The sequence below is a fragment of the Canis lupus genome, chromosome 20 (genome assembly GCF_011100685.1).
Source record: "Canis lupus familiaris isolate Mischka breed German Shepherd chromosome 20, alternate assembly UU_Cfam_GSD_1.0, whole genome shotgun sequence".
In the NCBI taxonomy this organism is placed as follows: Eukaryota; Metazoa; Chordata; class Mammalia; order Carnivora; family Canidae; genus Canis; species Canis lupus.
Window position 1 is genome coordinate 26,493,642 of NC_049241.1, and position 21,604 is coordinate 26,515,245.

Sequence of the window (21,604 nt, forward strand, 5' to 3'; positions counted from 1 at the left end):
CTCCCCTCCTTTTATTTACTCCCTTTCATATTTGCTCCCATATTGAACCAGGAGTGGTCTAAGCTGATTTCCAAGGCTAGTGGTGTATAACTTTGAGGCTAGGTACTAAACAGCATTGCCACTCATGCTTTAGTCTCTTGGATAACTTGCTTTGGCCAAATCCAGCCACATTGCTAGAGGATACAAATGCAGCCCTGTGAAAAGGCATATGTAGATAGGAACTGAGGCCTCTGCCAGCACCATCTTGCAGCTGTCTGGATGAGCCACCTGGGAAGTGGCCCCAGAGCTACTTAAGAACACTATGTTTATGGATTCACTGGCCCAGACAGAAGCTGAAATACAATGGAGGTGTTTTCAGATGGTTCATACCTTGTCAACACCTTCTCCAAAAGATAGGAAGGCAAGAAAGTTATTTTCACTCATAAAATTGGTTGAAAAATCATACTTTGAATGCACTGCAACTAGAGTAATACAATAAAATTTTTTATTCCCTCTCCATCCAATTAAAATCAACCTCTTGATTTCACTGCCAGTTCCAAAGGCCTCAACCCAATCAGCAGGCCTGTCTTTATATTTTCACAATTATTTTCTAATTCAGCGTGCTTCAGTCAAATGTGGCCATACAAATCCTCCTTCACTTGGCATGTAGGCTCTAAAATTTTTCTTCAAGATACATTGTCTTTTTTTAAGACCTCATCCACCTGATGTACAGTCCAGACATGGCCATGGCAGAGGAATAAACTTTATCCTCATGGAAGGTGACACAAAGAAACTTATTTCATTAAGAATGGTGGAAGGTGGGTCATATCTGCTCTCGGCCTGAAAATTACCAGGTGTCCTGTGCTGCAGCCTCAGACTCTACATATTTTATCCCATTTTGCATCACTAAACACCTTCTCCCTTCCATTTCCACTCTTACAAGTGGTTGTTCTTTCTTGTCATTAAAGCTGGACCTTGCAGGGAACCTCTGTGTCTTCATTAAGGATGTTGGGGCTACCCTGGTCTCTTTTAGAACCCACATTAAATTCCAAGCCTCAGTGTCAGAAGTCATTTGACTTGAATTTTTAATAGTGGTATATCTATTTTCTTATAAAAATAATACATGCTTCTAATACAGATAAATGCCAAAAGACACAGAAATATATAAAGCAGAAAAAAAAAATCATTGTATCTCCAGGGTTAATAGTGGTTATTTCATATCTTTTAAAGCTTTATTTTTTCTCCTTTTGTGAGCAAGTATAGATGTATAAAGAAAATGTTTCAGATAAATGGGATAATTTAATAAATAGTATTCTACATAAACTAAATAAACTTCTAAAAATCTTAATAATACATTGTAGACATATTTAGATTTAGGGATAATTATATGTGCTGAGTTCTTTAGGTGCCTAACTCTATGCTAAGCACCTTATATAAATGAACTCACATAATTCTCAGAACAGCACCATGGAACAAGTGCTATTAATGTTCCCATTTCCAAATGGGGAAACTGAGTCTTAGAGATTATAGATGACTTGTCTGAGGCCACACAACTAGCAGGAGGTGAGTCTGGATTCAGTCTTCAGAGCTGGGCTTTAGAGTCCAAGTTTTTAGCTCTTCCCCAAGTCAGGGTTTACAAATCCAGCTTCCACTTTTCCTAATGGTGCATGGTACCAATTCCCTTCAAACTTGTTGCCTCCCTGTGTGGGATGTCTGCTCTAGACCTTTACTTGTTTCCCTTTCACCTCAAGTGTACCCCTTGCAGTTTACCACACCTTTGGATTACCTTTCCTTCCAAACTTGTTACAGCCCTGCTTTATTTGTGGACTTTGAATAGCCTTTCCCTGGTCTCAAGGTATGTTTTGACCTTGATAAACTTGTTCTGTGCTGGTTTTGACAATGATGGATGTGAGGAAGATGGGGCCAAATACATTTGGGCAGGGGTTCCTAAACGTGAGATCCATGAGTTACGTTATCTTAGCAATAGGCATATTTAAAGGATTAATGTTTCCTTTTCTCTCCCTCCTACTCTCATTTTGATTCTGCTCATTACTAACTGGGTTCATGGTCTCTTCCTGAACTTTCACTAACAATGCCTTGGGTGTGTCCATGAAGCTCTTAAATCCTTCCCCTAAGAAAGAGAAAGAAGAAAAGCATCATTATATGTGGGCGGGGGGTGAGGGGGGAATTGGGGGCACAAAGGGGTGAACAAACTGGGCTTGGTTTCCAGGCAGGGAAGCCAGAGGAATGGCCTGTTGCTCTCCTAAATCTGTACCATGTCACAATCTGAGTGCCCTCTAAGCTTCAAACCAGTCCTTAGCCCGTGAGAGCATGTTGTCTGAGAGTGAAACCTAACTCCTCAGAGAGGAGGCGGGGGTTTAAGCCTCCTTGTTGGCAGGAGTAGAGTGTAGTTTTCCTCTTGTGGAAAGCAACAGACCATCACAGCAGTATCAAGACTTTGGAAATGGTGGCTTCACAACTGGCTTGGTGGCAGAGAGCCCCAGGCTCTTCACATGATATCTTCTCTCTCTTTATAAGTAGCAGTTGGACTGCAGCCTCTGAACCATCACATCTCAGATGAATTCCATTTCTGGGACTTACCAAACAGTCTCCTTAAAGTAGTATTCATCACAGAGTACGTAGAGTTGACTATTTTTTCACTGAAGCCATTAAGATGGAGGCTCTCATCAGGTGGAGGTGTAGCCAGTAGGTATGACATTGAATGTCTCCTGCTATTGACCAGTGGTAGCTGCCTAGAGTAATGTTTATAGGATTCCTTTCCAAGCTCAAAGGGAAAGAACACCATGATGTCTGCAATGGGCAGACAGACCGTGGTAGCATGTGTGTCATGTATCTGTCAGAAGAATGGGTTGTGGAGTAATATGAGACTGGGGCGCAGGCTCAGCTCTGTCACTTTTCAGCCAGAAGAAAAACCTAGTGCAATGGACAATTTTCAGAGCCTTGGTGTTTCCATATATGTAATGAGGATTTTACCGCTTGGTTATTTGAAGGGATAGTAAAGTTTCCAACAAGGTATCTGCAACATTAAAACTTCTCAATAAATGGAAACTATCCAGACGTACCATTGAGGTTTGTGGCACCATGACAATATCACCAGGGCCCAGGAAAAAGTATGTGAGATAATCCTGTTGCACCATTTAATGGTGATTTTGAAGATATTGTTTTTCCTCTGCCATTTCTGTTGCTACTGATTGGTTTTATAGAGGTGACTGGGCCTTGAGTTTTCAGATGTATCCTACCATTAATGGAAATAGGGGCTAGAATTGAGACTCCTTCCAGTTTTCTTCATTATAAAACCTGACACAACATAACAGGGCTCTCATATCCTAGGGACCACAATGTGATGTTCTAATTAGCGTTAAAGAGAGAGAGAGAGAGAGAGAGAGCAAGCAAGCAATGGGGGGGAAGGGCAGAGGGAGAAAGAGAATCTTAAGCAGGCTCCACACTCAGCACAGAACCCTACGTGGGGCTGGATCTCATGGCGCTGAGATCATGAGCTGAGCTGAAATCAAGATTTGGATGTTTAACCACCTGAGCCATCAGGTGGCTCAGGCGCCCCTTCTATTTAGCTTTTTTAGTTGCGTACCCTTGAGCAAATTATTTAATGGCTCTAAGGCTCAGTTTTCTTGTTATTAAATAGGCATTATATTTACAGAATTGTCATGAGGCTCCATCTAGACAGTTTTTGTGAGTTACAGAGACACTATTATTTTAAGGTTTTATTAATATATTATTTTCTTTATGTATATAGCTTCTGATTTTAGTTGGCTACAGGAACAACTGAAAACAGATGCCAGAATAAATAACCTGAAAATAATAATAGTAGAAATTACTATTATTGAAGTCCACTCAGTACAAGGAACTAGATTAGTTCCCACCTCCTTTCAGGGTAGGGTTATTAGAAAAATATAGAATGTCCAGTTAAATTTTAATCTAAATTTCAGGTAAACAATATTTTCTTAGTAAAGTATATGCCAAATATTGTATGGGACATACTTCTAATAAAAAATGCTTTTTATTTATCTGACAAACTTCACTGGGCATCATTTAAACAATAACTCTAATCAAGGTTTGCTGAGAATATTAAGAGCTTATCATTGTCAACCACTTAGAAGAATAGTACAGCAAAGTTCACATAGTAAGCACTCAGTAAGTGTTAGCAATTAGAGAGACAATTCAGTAGAAAGGTTTCCAGGGCAGGCTCTGGAGCCAGACTTCCTGTGCCATATCCCAGCAGGGTCACTTATTAGCTGGATGGCCTTGGGTAAGATATTTCATCCTCACATGCCTCAGTTTGCTCATCTATAAAGTGAGAATGACAGCCTATTCCTCATAGAGCTACTATGAGCGTCACTTAGTTCATGCATGTGAAGGTTTTAGAATGGTGCCCGGGGCAGAGAAGGTGGTCGAAAAATGACAGCTATTATGATGATCTTTTAACTGCTGTACTTGTCTATCAGCCTATTTGACCCTAACACTTGAGTGTTATTGCTTACTATAAATAAGTATGTGTACCTGCTCTCCAGCAGAAAGGTTTCCGGCAGCTAGGCAGGTGGCAGGTGTTTCTTCATCCCCATTGCCCACAGGATGTATCCAAGACCAAAGAGATCACTAACTTGCCTAAAGTCACACAGCCAGCACTGAGGTTGAAATCCCTGACCTCCTCACTCTAAAACTGAATCCCTTTCTACTCAAGTGGCTGACATCTGTGATTTACAGAGTGGGGAAGATGGCTAGGAATTATAACAGCACATCTGTTAGATGTGTGAGCACTCTGTAAATTCTAGAGAACAATATCTGAATATTATAATAGTATTATAGTTTAGTATTTATAGAAGAAATCTTAATCATGTAAAGCATGCTATCTCCTGTGTTCTTCACAGCCTCTGCAATGGGCAGAGTAGGTATGATTGCTACCTCCAGGCAGGGGAGGGCAGTCAGAACCTAGGAAGGTGAGATGACCTGCTCAGAACCACCCAGCAGAATAAGAAATAGTGGGTATGACCATGATCCACAGTTTCGAAGCCCATGTTTGTTTTCTGATCTGTGGCACTTCCCTCATTATAAACACATTCCTCCATTAGAGCTTCCAACATGGTCTGCTTTGGTTTTTATTAAATTAAGTGTGGCGTCCACATCCAAAGACAACTCAAGTGTTCTGTCTTATAAAAATTCCCCCTGCGTTGGATTTTTCTTTCCAGTTTATCTTTAAGATAATGAAAACAAATAATTCACAAATCCAGAGGAGAGATTAACAAAACAAACTTTGCTGTTACATTTGAGCTATAAGCAGAGTAAGCAAGCACCGTAATTGCTAGCAAATGTTCTGTAGCCTGCATTATGTGATCATGCTAATTAAAAAGTAGGGGCTACTTCACCTCAGGTGAAGGAATCACAGGTATCATTCCTACCATGTCATTACAGCATTTTTGATTTCTGATTATACTTCAAATGATTGTTTGGCAGTCAGATGCATTCTGTTCATCTCTTTTTGGTTTCCTGAAACTCTGGTCCATGTTGCTTGTCTCTAGACCACCATTAATATACTATATGTTCACCCTTGAGTTTCTCTCCACTTACAAAAAAAGGCAGCAAGATGTTTATGGAAAATGTTGGGTTTAGAGACTTTAAAAGGAAAGTGCTTTGAAAGACCAGGCAGGAGTCCAAGCTGACCTAAGGCCAAAGTTTCTATCAGAGCTGATGGTCTCCAGCCCAGAACTATAGAACTGAGTGTGGAAGGAATTGCCAATCCATGGATGTCATGGGATAGCCCCTTGCCCTATGAAATATCTTCCAGGGGGGCAGAAGGGTGACGGTGGAGGGGGTGGGGGCAGCAGAAGTTCTTCTGTCCTCTCTCAAAAAGACTTAGATACTAACCAGAGGCACTAAATTTAACAATGGGATCAGAAAGGAAAAAAAATATTAAAATTTGTAGATGAAGATGCACTCTCATTTTAAAAAAACTATGCAGAGAGCTTGAGAGAGAGAGGAAAAAAAGACTGGAAAGAAGTATACAACAAATGCAAATGGGGTTATTTCTGGAAGGTGGGTCAAAGTTACTTCATTTACAAGTAACAGAATCTCACCTGAAACTAGTTGAAGTGAAAAAATTTATGGAAGAAACATATTGGCTTGTATAATTTTTTGGCCAATAGACATTATAGTTTCAGGCACCATCGGATCCAGGTCCTCACACTGTCATTGGAGAGCTTGCATTTCCCACCCTTCTTTCCATTCCTCCAGAAAGCTAGAATCTGCTTTCTTCTCTATTCTTCACCATCAGAATCTTCAAACATAGGAATCCTATGCCTTATGGGTTCCAGAAGAAAAGAGTGTCTTTCAGTAGCTCGTGCAATAGTCCCAGGAGAGAGTCTGTCCAGTCCACTGGCCCCCGCCTGCAGCAAGGTCAGCTCTGGGCAAACCACATGGATTAAGCAGGATTACTGTATAGTCAGGGGAGTTAATGTCCCCAAATCATATGTCCTCTACTCTGTGATTTTTATCTGCTTTTTATTAGACTATTTTTCAAAATAGCTTTTAATGAATTTGTATTATTTTATGATAGGATTTAAGTTTTAAAATTTGTTTTGAAGCATGCTGTGATATAGAAGGAAGGAAACTATGAGATTCTAAGCACTCAAGAGACCTTGCACATCTAATATCCCCAGCTGCCTGCCAAGTAAATGGAACTGATAAATAGCCATTTTGACCCCAAGAGCCTGCTACCCTGATCACAGTTAGGGAATCCTAACCTAACAACAGCAATAACATCCTTCTGTCTCTGTATATTAACTCATTTAATCTTCACAAAATCAATTTAAAGGAGGTACTATTGCTATCCACCTGTCATGGATGGGGAAATTGAGGCACACAGAGGGGAAGCAACCTGCCCAAGGTTAAGTGTAAGTGTGAACTGATATTTTTTTTTAAAGATTTTATTTACTTATTCATAAGAGACACAGAGAGAGAGGCAGAGACATAGACAGAGGGAGAAGGAGGCTTCCCGTGGGGAGCCTGATGCAGGACTCAATCCCAGGACCCTGGGATCACAACCCGAGCCAAAGGCAGACGCTCAACCACTGAGCCACTCAGGTTCCCCAAGAACTGATCTTCACACCCAATAGGGGTGTGTGTAGGAGTCTGCTAAAAACAAAATCTTGAGAGAAGAACCCAGATGTAGAGGGAAGAGCAGATGCATAAGGTGAAAGTTGTGAGGATAGAAGAGAAAACCCTCTTCTGAGAAGGTATCTCAGTACCCAGCCCTCAGAGTTGCTGTCATCTTAAGGAACAGGGATATTATTCCGACTCTTCGTGAGCTGTTTCCTGCCCTTCTCACTTCCCCACATCTCTTGACAATAGTGCTCCACTGCCTGACATAGCGTTGCCTCTTCCTCAGCTAAAAAAGTCTGACTCATGAGAGCAACAAGGGAGCCATAAAGTCCTACACGTCCCCAGCAGCCCAGTTAACTGCCATCAAGCTAAAGAAAGCCAGTGAGCTTCTTAATTTCTCTTGCCCTTCCCCTCCTGAAGTTCTCTGTTTGAATGTCTCCTTTGACCCTGATTTCATTCTGCCCGGCATGATCTGGAGGAGTCGGTGTCGCTTTTTCTTATAAGAGAGCACCTTGAGAGCAGGACCCATGCTTTTCTCACTTCTGGAGGAGGCCTGCTCCATCCACATACATCCAGTGCCCAGTAAACGGCTGTGAAATAAAATTGGGGTTTGTCCAGTCTCCTGCAGGATGCCAGAGCCCTCTGCTGCGATGTCACTGTCCCCAAAGGCCAAGAGCTGGCCTCTTCTTTCTCCTCATCTCCTGACCCTGGCCAGGAGAATGAAGAACCAGCCTTCTCTTGCCTTAAAAGGCCAAGTGCACACCTGAGGCAGACTCTCCAACATCATCCTCAGGGGACAACCTCAGGGAGTTTTGTGGCTGCACCACTGGGGATCCTTCCCGTAGAATCAGCCAATGGCACTCCAGAAAGGGCCTCAAGGGACTGGGTTGAAGCCATTGTTGGGATCAGAATGGTATAGTAGACTCAGTAGACTTCCTTCCAGCAAGAAGTGGGTCATAGCCACGCTGTGTCCTGTTTCTTTACGTTGTTGTTTTCTGGGACCAGAACATAAGACCTTTGAAGAGTAGGTCTGCATTCAGCTTTTAGGGGCTGGTTTTAATCTGTGAGGCCATTTGAGACCTTGGTGGGAGATGCTGAAGAATGAGATGAGACCATTTGGATGGCTGCCTATAGATAGAATCTGATGAATTTCTTTAGGTTTCTCAGAAATCTAGAACATGGGAGCATCATTTGGTACTCAATAATATGTTCTCTGGTGCTTTGGGATTTTTTTCCCCTAAGAACAATGAAATGGATGGAAAAACATGAAATTTCCACCCAGTGCCCTCCAGCTATTGTCTTCCTAGTCAACCTTACTGTTAGCACTCCACCCTTCACTCATGGTACTCCAGACACCTGTCCTTAAACACTCCAATCATATTCCCATCTCAGGGCCTTTGACCTTGCTGCTTTGTCCTCCTGAAGTCCCCTTCTTTCTCTTCCTTTGAAGCCAGGAGGTGTCATGTCATATTTTACCTTCTCAAATATGTCATCCCAGATCACTCAGCCTGAAGTAATTCCACCCTCCCCAGCTACTCTGTCTCCCATTATCCTTTTTAATGACTTCATAATTTTTACTACCATCTATGCATATTTTCTCTATTAGCTTGTTGATCTTGTATTGTCTGACTTTGCTAGACTGTAAGATATCCTGTAGGAGTGGGATCCTCAGAGCTCTATGTCTTTATACCTCTATATGACAACCTCTCGCTTGTTGTGGCCGTAGCCTGCCATCACCATACATAGGACACTGTTAGTATGTTATCCCCTATGCCCTTGGCTGTGGGAAAAAGACCTTTTCTCTTTCACAGACAGCCTGACTTAGAACCTGATTCTAAGTTTGGATTCTTAGAAGGCTTTTTGATGTAGCATCCCATAAGTTATGATTTTCCAAGTCTTTTTCTGCCGAGCCTTGAGATTTATATGTTTGGTATTTGAGGACATTCACAGGAATTCCCTTTGGGGTTTTACAAACTATAGCATAGCATTGGCTCCATGCGTTCCACTAAAGTGTAGCTTCTGGGAACTCATGGAACTGTTTGAATTCTAAATTTTGGAATTTCATTTTCCAAATATTGGACCTCAAGTATTACTATCACCAGATATGAATGGACCCCCTGTGTGAAAAGTAAAAGGTAAAGAGGGACACTGGTGCAGCAGACATTATCCCACCCATCTCCTCTTGGCACTTACAGTTCTGTGCATGACACTCAGTGCTCTATTATGAGCCCCTGCTAGTCTTTGGCTGACATCCTTCTCTAGAGACCATGCAGGGCAGGCTGGAAGTGCAAGGGAGCTAGTAGACCCAAAAGCAGCCCTCAGTGCATGACTGATGAGAGTTGGTGAATAAAATCCAGCTTCCTCACTCCTGAGACAGGTCCCCTCTATGGTGGGCTCCTCCCATGGTCCCAGCAAGGCTGAGTTCCAGTGGCCTACAAAGGTAAATGTGCTCATTAATGCCCCTAGACTTTGCCTTTCCCTTTCCAACCTCACTTCCTGTCCCCCCTTCAGGTGGTTTTTTGTTTTGTTTTGTTTTGTTTTTTAATAAATTCACCTCACAAATAAACTTTATTGCACTTAAATCCCTATCTCAGGGTCCAAGACAGCATTCTATAACTAAACATGGCCAAATAAACTTAGGAACTGAATAAAATTAAATAGATTTTTTTTTTCTTCTGGCAGGACCTTCCAGCCTCACTAATGTGCTAACTTGCATTGTGAATTTTCAAGGCAAGTTTTGATGCAGCATTTCTGTGATTTGGCCATGGAAACTGAGGCAGTGGTGCCCCTTACAGGAGAAACTGAGCCTTAGAACAACATACTCTAGGACCACTTATCCCACTCATCCACCTGACTCACCAGGGTGGGAGAAGGTAGGTGGCCGAGACCAAATTTTTGTTTGGTGACAGTTCCACGTGCTTAAAGTTTCATGTTGCTGGAAAAGCAGTGCAAATGACTCCTTCATAGCCATCCATTTACTCTCTTGGCAAAAATGGTGTGTACAGATTCAAGCTTCTGTTCCAAAAGGAACAGAGAATGGGCATGGCTTTCAAAACCCGCTCCTTCTCAAGGTTACTCACCCAAAGTCCTACAATTTAACTTAGCAGTTTCATTCATCTTTTGTACTTCCATTTTGTCATGCTGAAAGCCACAGGTTTAGAAATGAGCTAATGGGAACTGACCATATTGCTGGTTAAAGAATTGAGAATGACGTGTCACTAATGAGTCACTTATTCACATTGTTGGGTGAAATACAGATGTGAGGGCACCTTGGATCCTCAGTCTAGCAAGAGAGATGGATAATGAGCTCAAAGCTACAAATAGAATTAATCCCTAAAAGTTTTCTTAGCGAAAATGTACAGATGAATGAAAAGAATGTATAATGAAGAAAATGTGTAATGAAGTACCAGGAAGGCTTCCTGGAGCAAGTGGTGTTTAGGGGGAAACATTAAGGGTAAAGAGGAGGAATGGGTGTTAGAGTTGATGTTAAGGCTGGGACTGGGAAGTAGTCCAGTGGTAGGAAAACTAACAGTGAGAGTGGGGTGGGTGGGGGGAACCAGGTCTCCAACAGCTAGAGGAGGAGGGTGGGAACTCAATCTGGTAGAGTAAATACAAATCAAGTTCATATTGATTCACCTTGTGAGCTTAAGCAGGAAACATTCCTTAGCCTCTATATCCACATCTGCAAGGTAGGAATACTAATAGCACCAGCTACAAGGAGGTCTAGGATCAAGTGAAATTACCACATGCTAGAACCCTTTGCAAAGTGTCTATTACATAGCAGGTGATCAGTAAATGTTATGACTTTAGTTATTTATGTATGGTTCATGCTAATTTGGTTGCTTAGTGCAAGAACCAGGATTCAAACCCAGGTTTTTCTTACTAGAGCTTTCTCCATTAACGTCCTTTATAGATTTCCTAGTTTGATTTTAGATAGCATGTGTCAAAGAAGACTCTGTGGATTTTGTGTAATGTTTCTCAAAGAGGATTCTGCATATCAAGTTTTAAAATATTCAGGAATTAAGGATATAGAAAAATGATGAAAAGATTTTTAGTAATGAAATGTGCAAAATTTTTGATGCCACTATCCCACGTTTATTATTTTAATATTTAGAAGACTATATTTTTAAAAACAGAAATGGCAAAAACAGTATTGTTAGATAACGGAATTATGGGCGATTTCCTAAATAAATTTATTTTTAAAAAGCTTTTATAACTGTTCCTCCAAAATGTAATGAACTTGATAAAGATCCAGATTTTCCTCCTGGCCTAAAACTTTAGGCATTACTCACTTCCCTATTTATGAAAAAAAAAAATTACGTGTGCAGGACCCACCTCCTACCAGGAATTGACTTAAAAGACTATTAATCAAGTTTGAAAAAGAGTTAACACCAGTTGAATCTGCATCCGGGTCCACTTTAAAGAGGAAAGGGATGCTTTCCTGCTCTCAAGCGGAAGTCAGTGCGAAAGGACAGGAGTGGTCCATTTCCAATCCTGGCAGGCTGGTCTGTGCTGAGAGCATCTAGGGGCTAAATAACTGGTATGAGAAAAGAGTAGTTGGATTAGCTTCCTTGCCTCTCTGTGGTTTAGCTCAGATGCTTACAGCATTTTCCAGAGTGCGATGAACCCAGGACTGGCCTTGGATAACACATTGGAATTACTGATGAAATCTTATATGCACCTTGGGTTTTGCTCCAGAGAGAAAACATGAGCAACAACACCTGGATTCCCCTTTGCAGGGTGTTAGCTACAAACATGCAACCAGCATGCTATGGAGCAGACCCCACAAAAGCATTCCTCAGGCTTTTCATAGAGCACAATAGCACCTGATTCCTTCAAGATTTGAAGTTCATCCTCAAGCGTTCATCCATTCTTCTATATACATACATCATCAGATCAAAATGTGCCCCAGACTTACTAATTCTGATAGCTGAAAAGATATTTGGCAGAGACACATCAGCAGTTTTGAGTCAGAATGTTGATGTAGCACATGCAGCTTTAATTTGGATTAGGATGCTCCAGCTAAAAGAAAAGTGTTTAATCTTGCCAGACTGCCCCCTTCCACACACACCAAAAAAATATTTAGCTTCAGTTCCCCCAAATCTTTGTCTCAACAGGTATCTTTTGAGTGTCTTAAAGAGTATCCTGATGGACTTTTACTGAGTGCCTACTAGGTGTCATATGTAAAGGCATGCCTCAAAGAGGAGAAACTAGGAATTTTTCTAGCATGCAGACTCTCGGCAAATATTTCTGAGGTAAATCAGGATTTATTTGAAGCCTAAGATAGAGGATGTGGACTCCAGATGGTACTTGTGCGAGTGAAAACTCTTCAGTAAAACAGAGCTGACCTCAGAGTGTAAGGAGCACGTATTTGCAAATTATTAGACCATCTGTCACCTGAGGACACTTGAATAATGTCTTTCATAGGAAATTGGGAAAGTTATGCACCGCTTTTTGATGGTCTCAGTTCTGAAAGAATATGCTCGTGAGACACTCATTGATTTCAGAAGGCAGACCCTCAGGGTATGTAAAAGGTGCACTAAAATCCTCAAAAACTCATGATCCCCTTCAACAACCATGATCAATCACTGCATTAAAATAATAAATAAATAGAAGAATATTTCCATGTGTCGGTGTAGGAAACATATGTACAATGGTAGCCTCCATGCCTGGAACTCTGGAGTTCCAGGGCACACCTAAGAGAGTTCTATTTGGAAGGTCCCAAATCATGTGGACAGGGATAGGAGCCACCTACCAAGGACTTTGAAATCAAGAGTTATGTCCTTAGAATGCCTGCATTTAGACTCTAAAGCACAATGTCACATATATTCTTTCTGCACTGTGCCTTTCCTTCCCTTCCCTTCCCTTCCCTTCCCTTCCCTTCCCTTCCCTTCCCTTCCCTTCCCTTCCCTTCCCTTCCCTTCCCTTCCCTTCCCTTCCCTTCCCTTCCCTTCCCTTCCCTTCCCTTCCCTTCCCTTCCCTTCCCTTCCCTTCCCTTCCCTTCCCTTCCCGCCTGGATAATTCTTTGCCATCATTCAAGATTCTCTTAGGCAAAGCTGAGTGTCTCTTCCTCATTTTCTCAAAGCATTACCTGCCTTACTCAGCGACAGCCTACTGTCATGCAGCTACTTCCCTACTAGACTGTGAGTACATTGATGTCAGGAAGCAAGTCTATTCACCTTTATATCCCAAAGCACCTGTCACAGTGGCCAACACAGAATAAACTCTGAAAATGGTTTGGGTGATAAGAAACTGGAAAAGGTGAGAGAGACTTCTCTGGGACTTTGATCCATTTTTCATTGTTAAATTCCCAAATTTGGGGAGGGGGTTGTTGTTGTTATTTTAGCAGAGGAAACCCAGAGAGGGGCAGTAAAAGACATTTAATTTTATGGCAGTTTTGAAATAAAGTTTGGGGACCACCTGGCAAAGTTCTAGAAAGCCAGTAATGGGCAGTAGTACAGTTGTATAAATGCACATGAGATAGAAAATTATGTTTTATGTGGGCTCTTTGCTATAACCAGTGTAGTGCTTAAGAGTGTGGCTTGGGGGTCAGAATATCTGGGTTTGTTCCTCTGACCTTGTACAAATCATTTAAGCTCTCTGAATTTCAGTACTGCTATTTATAAAGTGGGGATCATATAATGAGCTCATGGGGTCACTGTTTAAGTTTAAAAAATTCATACATGTGAATTGCTTACTTCCATATGTGGCAAATAGTAAATGCTTAATAAATGTTAGTCATTCTCATTATTAACCAATAACATATTGGTTTAGCATTTTGGTAGTCACATAGACTTAAACTAAAAGTATTTACTTATACTCGATCCAACAAAACTTTTACATGATGCCTATTGTGTTATGTGGCAGACTGTATACAGGGGTTGGTCTTAGAAGATTAATGGTCCTATCACTGAAGCCTTATGACTAAAACTAAAAGGGAGGACTAAAAGTTAGGAAGCAAATCATTTAAGCATAGTACTGTATGTGCTACTGGTAAAGTCATTAGCAGAGTGTTGTGGGAGACATGTCCAACAGATTCTAGGTGTTAATTACGGTCAGTTGGTTGAGAATGACTGTTTTGCAATGATGTGTTCAGAAGGATTCTGAAGCTAAGTCCAATTTCTGGAGGCCACAGCTCTGATTAATTAGCAATATTTGACACAGATGGAAGTGAGCAGACTGTGGACCAAGTGCTACACATTAATCAGTAGAATTTTACCTATTGAAGAAAGGATAACAGGGAAGATATTCAAGAGGAGCAGGTATTTGCATTTTATAGCATTGCATATTCTTGAGTTGAGCTAAGGAGTGATATCAAAAAACCCAGACACCCGTGCATTCACATCTGGGCTTTGATTCCTTTGCTTTGTGCAAGTTACTAAGCATTTCTAAGCTTCAGTGATCAGAGAAGTGGAATGGAGGTAAGAAGACATCCTTATTGTGTGGATTAAATGTGAAAACATCCAGGAAAGAGCCCAGGCCTCAGTAGGTACTTAACAAATAAAATTACTGGTAAAATGATTATGGACTGCCCAAACTATCTCAGTATGAAGATATCTAAGCTCTGCATTCTGCTCACTCAAATGAAAGACTCAAGTCCCACTTGAAAGTGCAAAAAAAAAAAAAAAAAAAAAGAAAAAAAAAAGCCCTGTAAGTATTTTTATCTCATTAAAACCACCACCCAATGAGGGAGACATGAAGAGAAGAGTGAATGAACTTGCCTTCTTTCTGGCACAAAGTTAGCAACACAAATAATCCTCATTCCAAAAGATTACCTTTTCAAGTACATCTTATCTTTTTTTTTTTTTTAGCAGGTAAAGTCTGTGAGAGCGAGGATTAGTCTCATATGGATTCTGTAGATCCTCAGACATAGATTGTGTTTGCTTAGTAGATGATAAAGATAAAAATAGCCCCCCAAAATAAGATGAGTATTAAATTGATTTCACTTTATATATAATGCAAATAAACTTTATATGGTAATTATATAGATATCGGGAGCTTACTGGGTGCCTGTTTATGCTATGAATTTAAGTTGCACTATATCATACATACTTAACCACAATCCTTTCACACAGGTACTGCTGTCTAATAAAAGTTACAGATGACGAAGATGAGGTTTAAAGTAATTTTAAGGATTTGAATCTGGGTGCTTCTGATTCCAAAGCCCATGGCTTTTGCCCCTTATGCTTAGGGAGTCTCTAGTCTGCCCACAAATGTGTATAGCTTCAAAGCTTATAAATGGAAATATTTTGAATTTGTTGTTTCAAGGACTCAAAAACTTCTCTTTGTATACACCTCTCTATATCTGTTCTGCCAATTCAGACTTTTTATGTGTAAGATTTGGTTAAGGCAGAACACACCTGGAGTTACTTACAAATTATGAATATGAGAGCGTCTAGCATACTGATGACACATCATAGACACAATAAATGATGCTATAAGAGTGAATAACCGACGGAATAAAAACATTTTGTGCAGTACATATCACTATGCAAATATCCACGTTATCATTTCCAATAACTCTACCATTTTGTGATGTTCTTAACCACCAAATTATTTCACAACAATTTCTGGAATTTAGCTCATCTTATCAGTGCATTATCAGCTCTGTGTGAGTATGTGAGCACATAATGTGTCTGAAGTAATGGCTGGCTCTCTAATGATTTTTAGAGGTGTGGATCACTTCCTTTTTCGTTAAGTGGACAATACTTTTGGAGATTAGTTGATCCATATAAATGGATGAACTTCTTCTCGGCAATACACAATTACCTAACTTCAAACTCTATTGTCTACCATAAAAGGAAGTTTAAGGCTACTATGAGTGATGATCAGAGATTCCAAATAAATAAAACAGCTGCCTTATCAAGTAGGATGTTCACAAAAATGCGGTCTGAAAACATGGAGGTAATATACATTCCCTAATTAAACACATATATGTGACAGAGTCAATAATGTAGGGTAATGGATATTTAAATTTTCCACAAAGAAAAAAGTCAACCCATATCCTTCATTCATTCCTGACTCAATGATAAGCGTTGAAATCTCTGTGTCTGTTCTCAATGTAAAAAGCAGTTCTGTTTCACTGTAAGTATGCGAATATCATGGATACTTGGCATGGTCTAGGAATATGGTATCCTAATCAAACCGATTTAAGTTTCTATAGATGCCATTTATAGATGATCTAGTATCATAGAGGTTGACTGTGTAAAATGTTTCCTGAAGATTCTGGCTCTGGTTAAAATGAAATAAGCACACTCCACCTTATTCCTCCCACTGAATGCAACAAAACCCTAGACAAAATGCACACAACTTCTGTCTGAGTACTCTGAAAAGTAAGTGGTAGCAGGTGGATTGGGAAAGGAAGCCAGAACTCTAAGTAAAATTGAGACCATGAGTTTCCTGGGTTTTTATTCCCACATCTTCTAGTCCACACTCAGGGGCAACATTGAATCCTGAAACAGCATGTGGGCACAAGGAGAAAGAACCCCAAGAAAAGCCCCTGCCTCTAGTCCAAGGAGTAAAGGAGACCCTAAGGGACAAAGAGAGTGGTGGCAATCCTCCTCGGAGTTTTTTCTTTTGTTGTTTTTTCTCCCTTTTGTCCAGCCCCCAGGCAAGCTTCAGGTGTGCAAGGTGTAATCCTGGCCAGTGGCAACAGCAGCAGGGTCTAGGCAGGCTCCCAAACCTCTCCAACCAGAGGAGCTTATGGTTTGAAGAATTGGGGGAGGACGACTGTGGATTTCTTCTTTCTATCCACTTGTCAGTCTCAGAGGCAGACCAAGGTGTGGGAAGTGCATGGTAGAAGGGGACAGGGGGAAAGCTTTTGCCTTCTAGTAAAAGGACAAGCAGGTGGCCCTTAAGGGTCAGGGAGTGTCCAATAGAAATAATACATTTTATCTCACTCAATATATCCTCAAAATCTCCTAGTTACACGTGGCTAGAAAGTACAGAAAATGTGGCTAGGCCAAACGCTATAAATGTAAAAGACACACCAGACTTCAAAATAGATTATTAAAGTCAATTTCACCTATTTTTTAAAAGATTTTATTTATTTATTTATTTATTTATTTATTTATTTATTTATTTATGAGAGAGAGAGAGAGAGAGAGAGAGAGAAGCAGAGACATAGGCAGAGGGAGAAGCAGGCTCCATGCAGGGAGCCCGACATGGGACTCGATCCCTGCTCTCCAGGATCACACCCTGGGCTGAAGGTGGCGTTAAACCGCTGAGCCACCCAGGCTGCCCAATTTCACCTATTTTTAAAACACTTTAATGTTACTCCTCGAAAACATAAAATTATGTATCTGACTCCCGTTCTATTTTTGTTAGACAGCATTGCTCCACATGCTAAATTTTCACTGCAAGACCTCAGAGAGAAAGGGCAATGGAGACTGGAGTCCTCAGGGACAGTTTCATGGTGGATGAAGGCCTTGAGAGTTGGTACAGGTAGCAGCCCAGAGGTGTGCTTTCCCAGAGGACGAGGTAGGGCTTGTGGCATGAGTGGGAAAGCCAGGAGAAGAAAGAGGAGGGCAGATACCAGGCCTCCAGAGACTATCTCCTAAAACTTGCTTCGGAAAAGCTCTGACGCTGGCTGAAGTCTCCTGAGCCTGGGAGGTCCCCCCACGGGGCAGGTGGCTGATGCCAGACACATCCTGCTGCATAGCTCTCGGCCCAGGAGCCAAGTGACAATATCTGCAGAGCTAACAGATGATCGTCAGCTAAGTCATGTTTGTACATTAGCGTCACACGGAGACTCCTGAGATAAAAATCATTTGCTATTCCAGGAGCATTCAAAGCCTAACATCTACATTTTCTCACTAGGAAACTATGTCCTTTTGGCTTAAAGGAGGAAAAGCTGTTTCAGGTGACTGCCTTTTTCCCCTCAATGATGCTGTACTGAGAGTTGAAAAATAATAACTCTGGCTCACATTTATTAAAGACTTCTACTGTGCCTGGGACTATACTGGGGGTTTTATGTATATTATCTCACTTAAATGCTCCTGACAACCCTATTCTATAGGTATTATTATTACTTCATTTTGCAGTATGGAAAGACAAGCTCAGAGAGGTAAAAAATAGATTCGTTGTCAAATGGCTTGGGAGAGGGTGAGGCAAATTGGAAATCCAGTGCTGTCCGCCTTCTCCACAGGAACGCTGTTCTCCACGTTAGCGGTGTGGCTGTGAACTCACACACAGGATGGTTTCTCAGCTGCCCCAGTCTTGAATGTCTCTCCCAAGCCCAAACTGTCAAGCAGAAACAAGACCAATTCCTTTTTCCAGCCTGCTGGAATTAGGCATCTGCACAGAGTTGCTGTTCTCTCCGCATTTTGCACCTGAGGGTGAACTTTCAGTGCAAATGGTTATTTCACAAAGCTGAGCCTGGCAAGGCCATCTGGGCCATTCGTCTGCCTTTAGGCAGTAGAGTCTTGCTTTCTTTATTGCTAAGGAAGCTTCTTCTGCACAGGGCAAAGGTCTCATCATGGCAGGTCTCTGCTTAAGAGCCCTCAGAAGCTTCATACTGAAGCCTGTGCATTCTGTTCCCATGTTCTGAACTCATGCCCAGCCTCCAGGGCTTTGGGAATCTGGGAGAAACCCATCCTCTTCCTGCGCTTTGCACAGGACAAGGCACAGAGCCAGTACTTGGCCAGAGCAGGTTCATTGGAGTAGATGCTAGTTTTCTGGCCCTCTGCCCCTACCTCCACTACCATAAGGATACATTAAACTGTCTCAGCTTCTTCAATTAGGTTTCCTGGATATAATAATGAAGAGGGCTGGGAGGGTAGATTTGGAAGGACACAGCAACAGTGAATGTATCTAGGGAGGCAAGAGAAAAGTTATGAATAAATGGTGAGGCCCAGCCTGGAATCATCGAAGCCAAGGAAATTCAAATGTGGGAACAGTCTTCATGGGGTGAGGGTGTTCCAGGGAGGCTTCCTGGAAGGACGCTCATTGTGAATTCCCTAACTAGGTGTTTTTCAAACTGTGAGTCATGAGCCTAGGGTAAAAAAAAAAAAAATCACTTTGGTTGAGTCGTGACCAGAATTTTTTTTTTTTTAATGAAATAGAATCAAATCAAGTGTATTGCTGGAGTGTATTGCTGGCTCATAGCCTATAATGTATTTCTGTGTGATCTGAAAAAGTTTGAAACATATTGTCCTATCCTTTGGCTTCTGAGGGGATTCTCTATTCCTCTAAGATTCTAAATCTACCAGGCCCTACTAAAGATGATCTTCTATTCTGCTTGGGATAGAGACATGGTACAACTTTCCCATCTTCAGAGAAATCACCCTTCCTTCTTTCTGTTGTGTCTGTTCCTGCTGGACAGTGTGTCATTGATGGGGATAAGAGCTGACCTATGTATAGACCAGGCTCAGGCACTTTATACACATGATGAACACTTAATCCTTATGTCATATCCTCCTACTCTTATAGTAGCCCTACACAGCATCATTTCCATTGTACAATTTCCTTTCCATTGTCCATTTCCATCATTTCCATGAAGAAACTGAGGATCAGGATGCAGGTATTACTAGTCAATTGCTGGTAAGTGACTGAGCTGGGATTTGAACCCATTCTCTTCTGACTCTGATGCTAGTGTGAAGCCCTCTATCCTACAGTAAAGAGTTTTCCTTTTAACTTGGAATTTTGATTATGGAATTCTATATTCCAATTAACCTGACCATAGGGAGCGGAGCTCCATTTTGTGCCTTCACAGTGAATCCTTGAATTTTTACAAGTTTTTCCTCCATGAATTTTTTTAAAAGATTTTATTTATTTATTCATGAGAGACACACAGAGAGAGGCAGAGACATGAGGAGAGGGAGAAGCAGGCTACCTGTGGGGAGCCCAATGTAGGACTTGATTCCAGGACCCCCGGCGATTACAACCTGAGCTGAAGGCAGATGCTTAACCACTGAGCCACCCAGGTGACCCTTCCTCATGATTTTTTTTATTGTGGTAAAATACACATAAAATGAATTTTACCATTTTTGTCCATCTTTAAGTACAAAGTTCCATGGTATTAAATGCCCCATCACTGCCATCCATCTCCAGAACTCTGTTCATTTTGTTAAACTGAAACTTTTTCTGCATTGAATAATAACACCTGATTGCCCATTCTCCCCCAGCCCCTGACAGCCACCATTCTACTTTCTTGCTTCTTTGATTTTGACTATTCTAAGTACCTCTTACAAGTGGACCGTATTTGTCTTTCTTTGACTAGCATACTTCATTCATAATAATGTCCTCAAGTTTCATCCATGTTGTAGCATGTGTCAGAATTCCCTCCATTCTTACGGCTAAATAATATCCAGTTGTATAGAAAATCACATTTCGTTTATCTATTCATCTGTCAATGGATAATGGGTTGCTTCCATATTTTAGCTCTTATGAATAATGCTGCTATGAACATAGGTTTACAAATATCTCTTCAAGGCCCTGCCTTCAATTCTTTTGGATATATAATCAGAAGCAGAATTGATGGATCATACGGTGGGTCACTTTTTAAAATTTTTGAGGCAGTGCTGTACTGTTTTCCACAGCAGCTGCACCAATTTACCTTCCTACCAACAGAGTACAAAGGTTCCAATTCCTCTTCGTCCTCACCAACACATTATTTTCTGTTTTATTTTTATTTTTTATTTTTTTTGAGATGGCCATCCTTATGGGTGTGAGGTGATATCTCACTGTAGTTTTGATTTGTATTTCTCTAACGATTAGTGATTTTGAGCATCTGTTCATATGCTTGCTGGTCATCTGTATATCTTCTTTGGAGAAGTGTCTGTTCAAGTCCTTTGTCCATTTTTGAATCATTTTTGTTAATGAGTTTTAGGAGTTCTCTATATATTTTACATACTAATCTTCTATCAAATATATGATTTGCCAATATTTTCTCCCATTCTGTGAATTGCTCTTTTATTCTGTTGATAGTGTCTTTGGATGCACAAAATTATCTAATTTTCATTAAGTCCAATTTGTCTTTTTTTTTTTTTTTTTTTGGTGTCCAATGATCCAAGGAATCATTGCAAAATGCAATGTTGTAAAGATTTTTGCCCTGCGTTTCCTTCTAAGAGTTTATAGTTTTAGATCTTACATTTGGGTTTTTGATCCATTTTGAGTTAATGTTTGTATACAGTGTTAAGTAAGGGTACAATTTCATTCTCTTGCAGATATCCAGTTTTCCCAGCACTGTTCATTGACAAGACTCATTTCCCCCAGTGAATGGTCTTGGCACCCTTATCAAAATCATGGACATAGTTTTTAAGGTAAGTTCGTAATGGAGCTGTGGGTTTGTAAATGGCATTAGTGTTGCCCAGTAAGCCTGAATAACTTTCCCTTTTGTATCTTTGAAGACTTACAAGTTCCCATGTTATTTTTTTAAAGAAGAATGGAGCTATGCATTTCCTAGTTTGGGGTGTGAAATGTTGTCCTGTCATCTCAATTCCATTTCTTGGCTCCATCGCTCACTTCTCTTCACCTTCACTGCCTATCCCACCAG

At 40.9% G+C, this 21,604-nt stretch overlaps 1 protein-coding gene across 19 annotated transcripts in view; it reads left to right on the forward strand.

Annotated features, from left to right (window-relative positions):
• The window catches only part of LOC100683963 (60S ribosomal protein L27-like), a 232,079-nt gene that overhangs the window by 202,833 nt on the left and 7,642 nt on the right, over window positions 1–21,604 (forward strand). For 11 of the 19 annotated variants that reach the window (XR_005374805.1, XR_005374804.1, XR_005374794.1 and 8 more), the window contains 2 exons: window positions 9,793–9,983; window positions 21,276–21,371. The gene's annotated coding sequence lies outside the window, so the exon portion shown is untranslated. The remainder of the gene's footprint in view (window positions 1–9,792; window positions 9,984–21,275; window positions 21,372–21,604) is intronic. The other 8 variants (XR_005374792.1, XR_005374790.1, XR_005374802.1 and 5 more) reach the window with 1 other exon arrangement.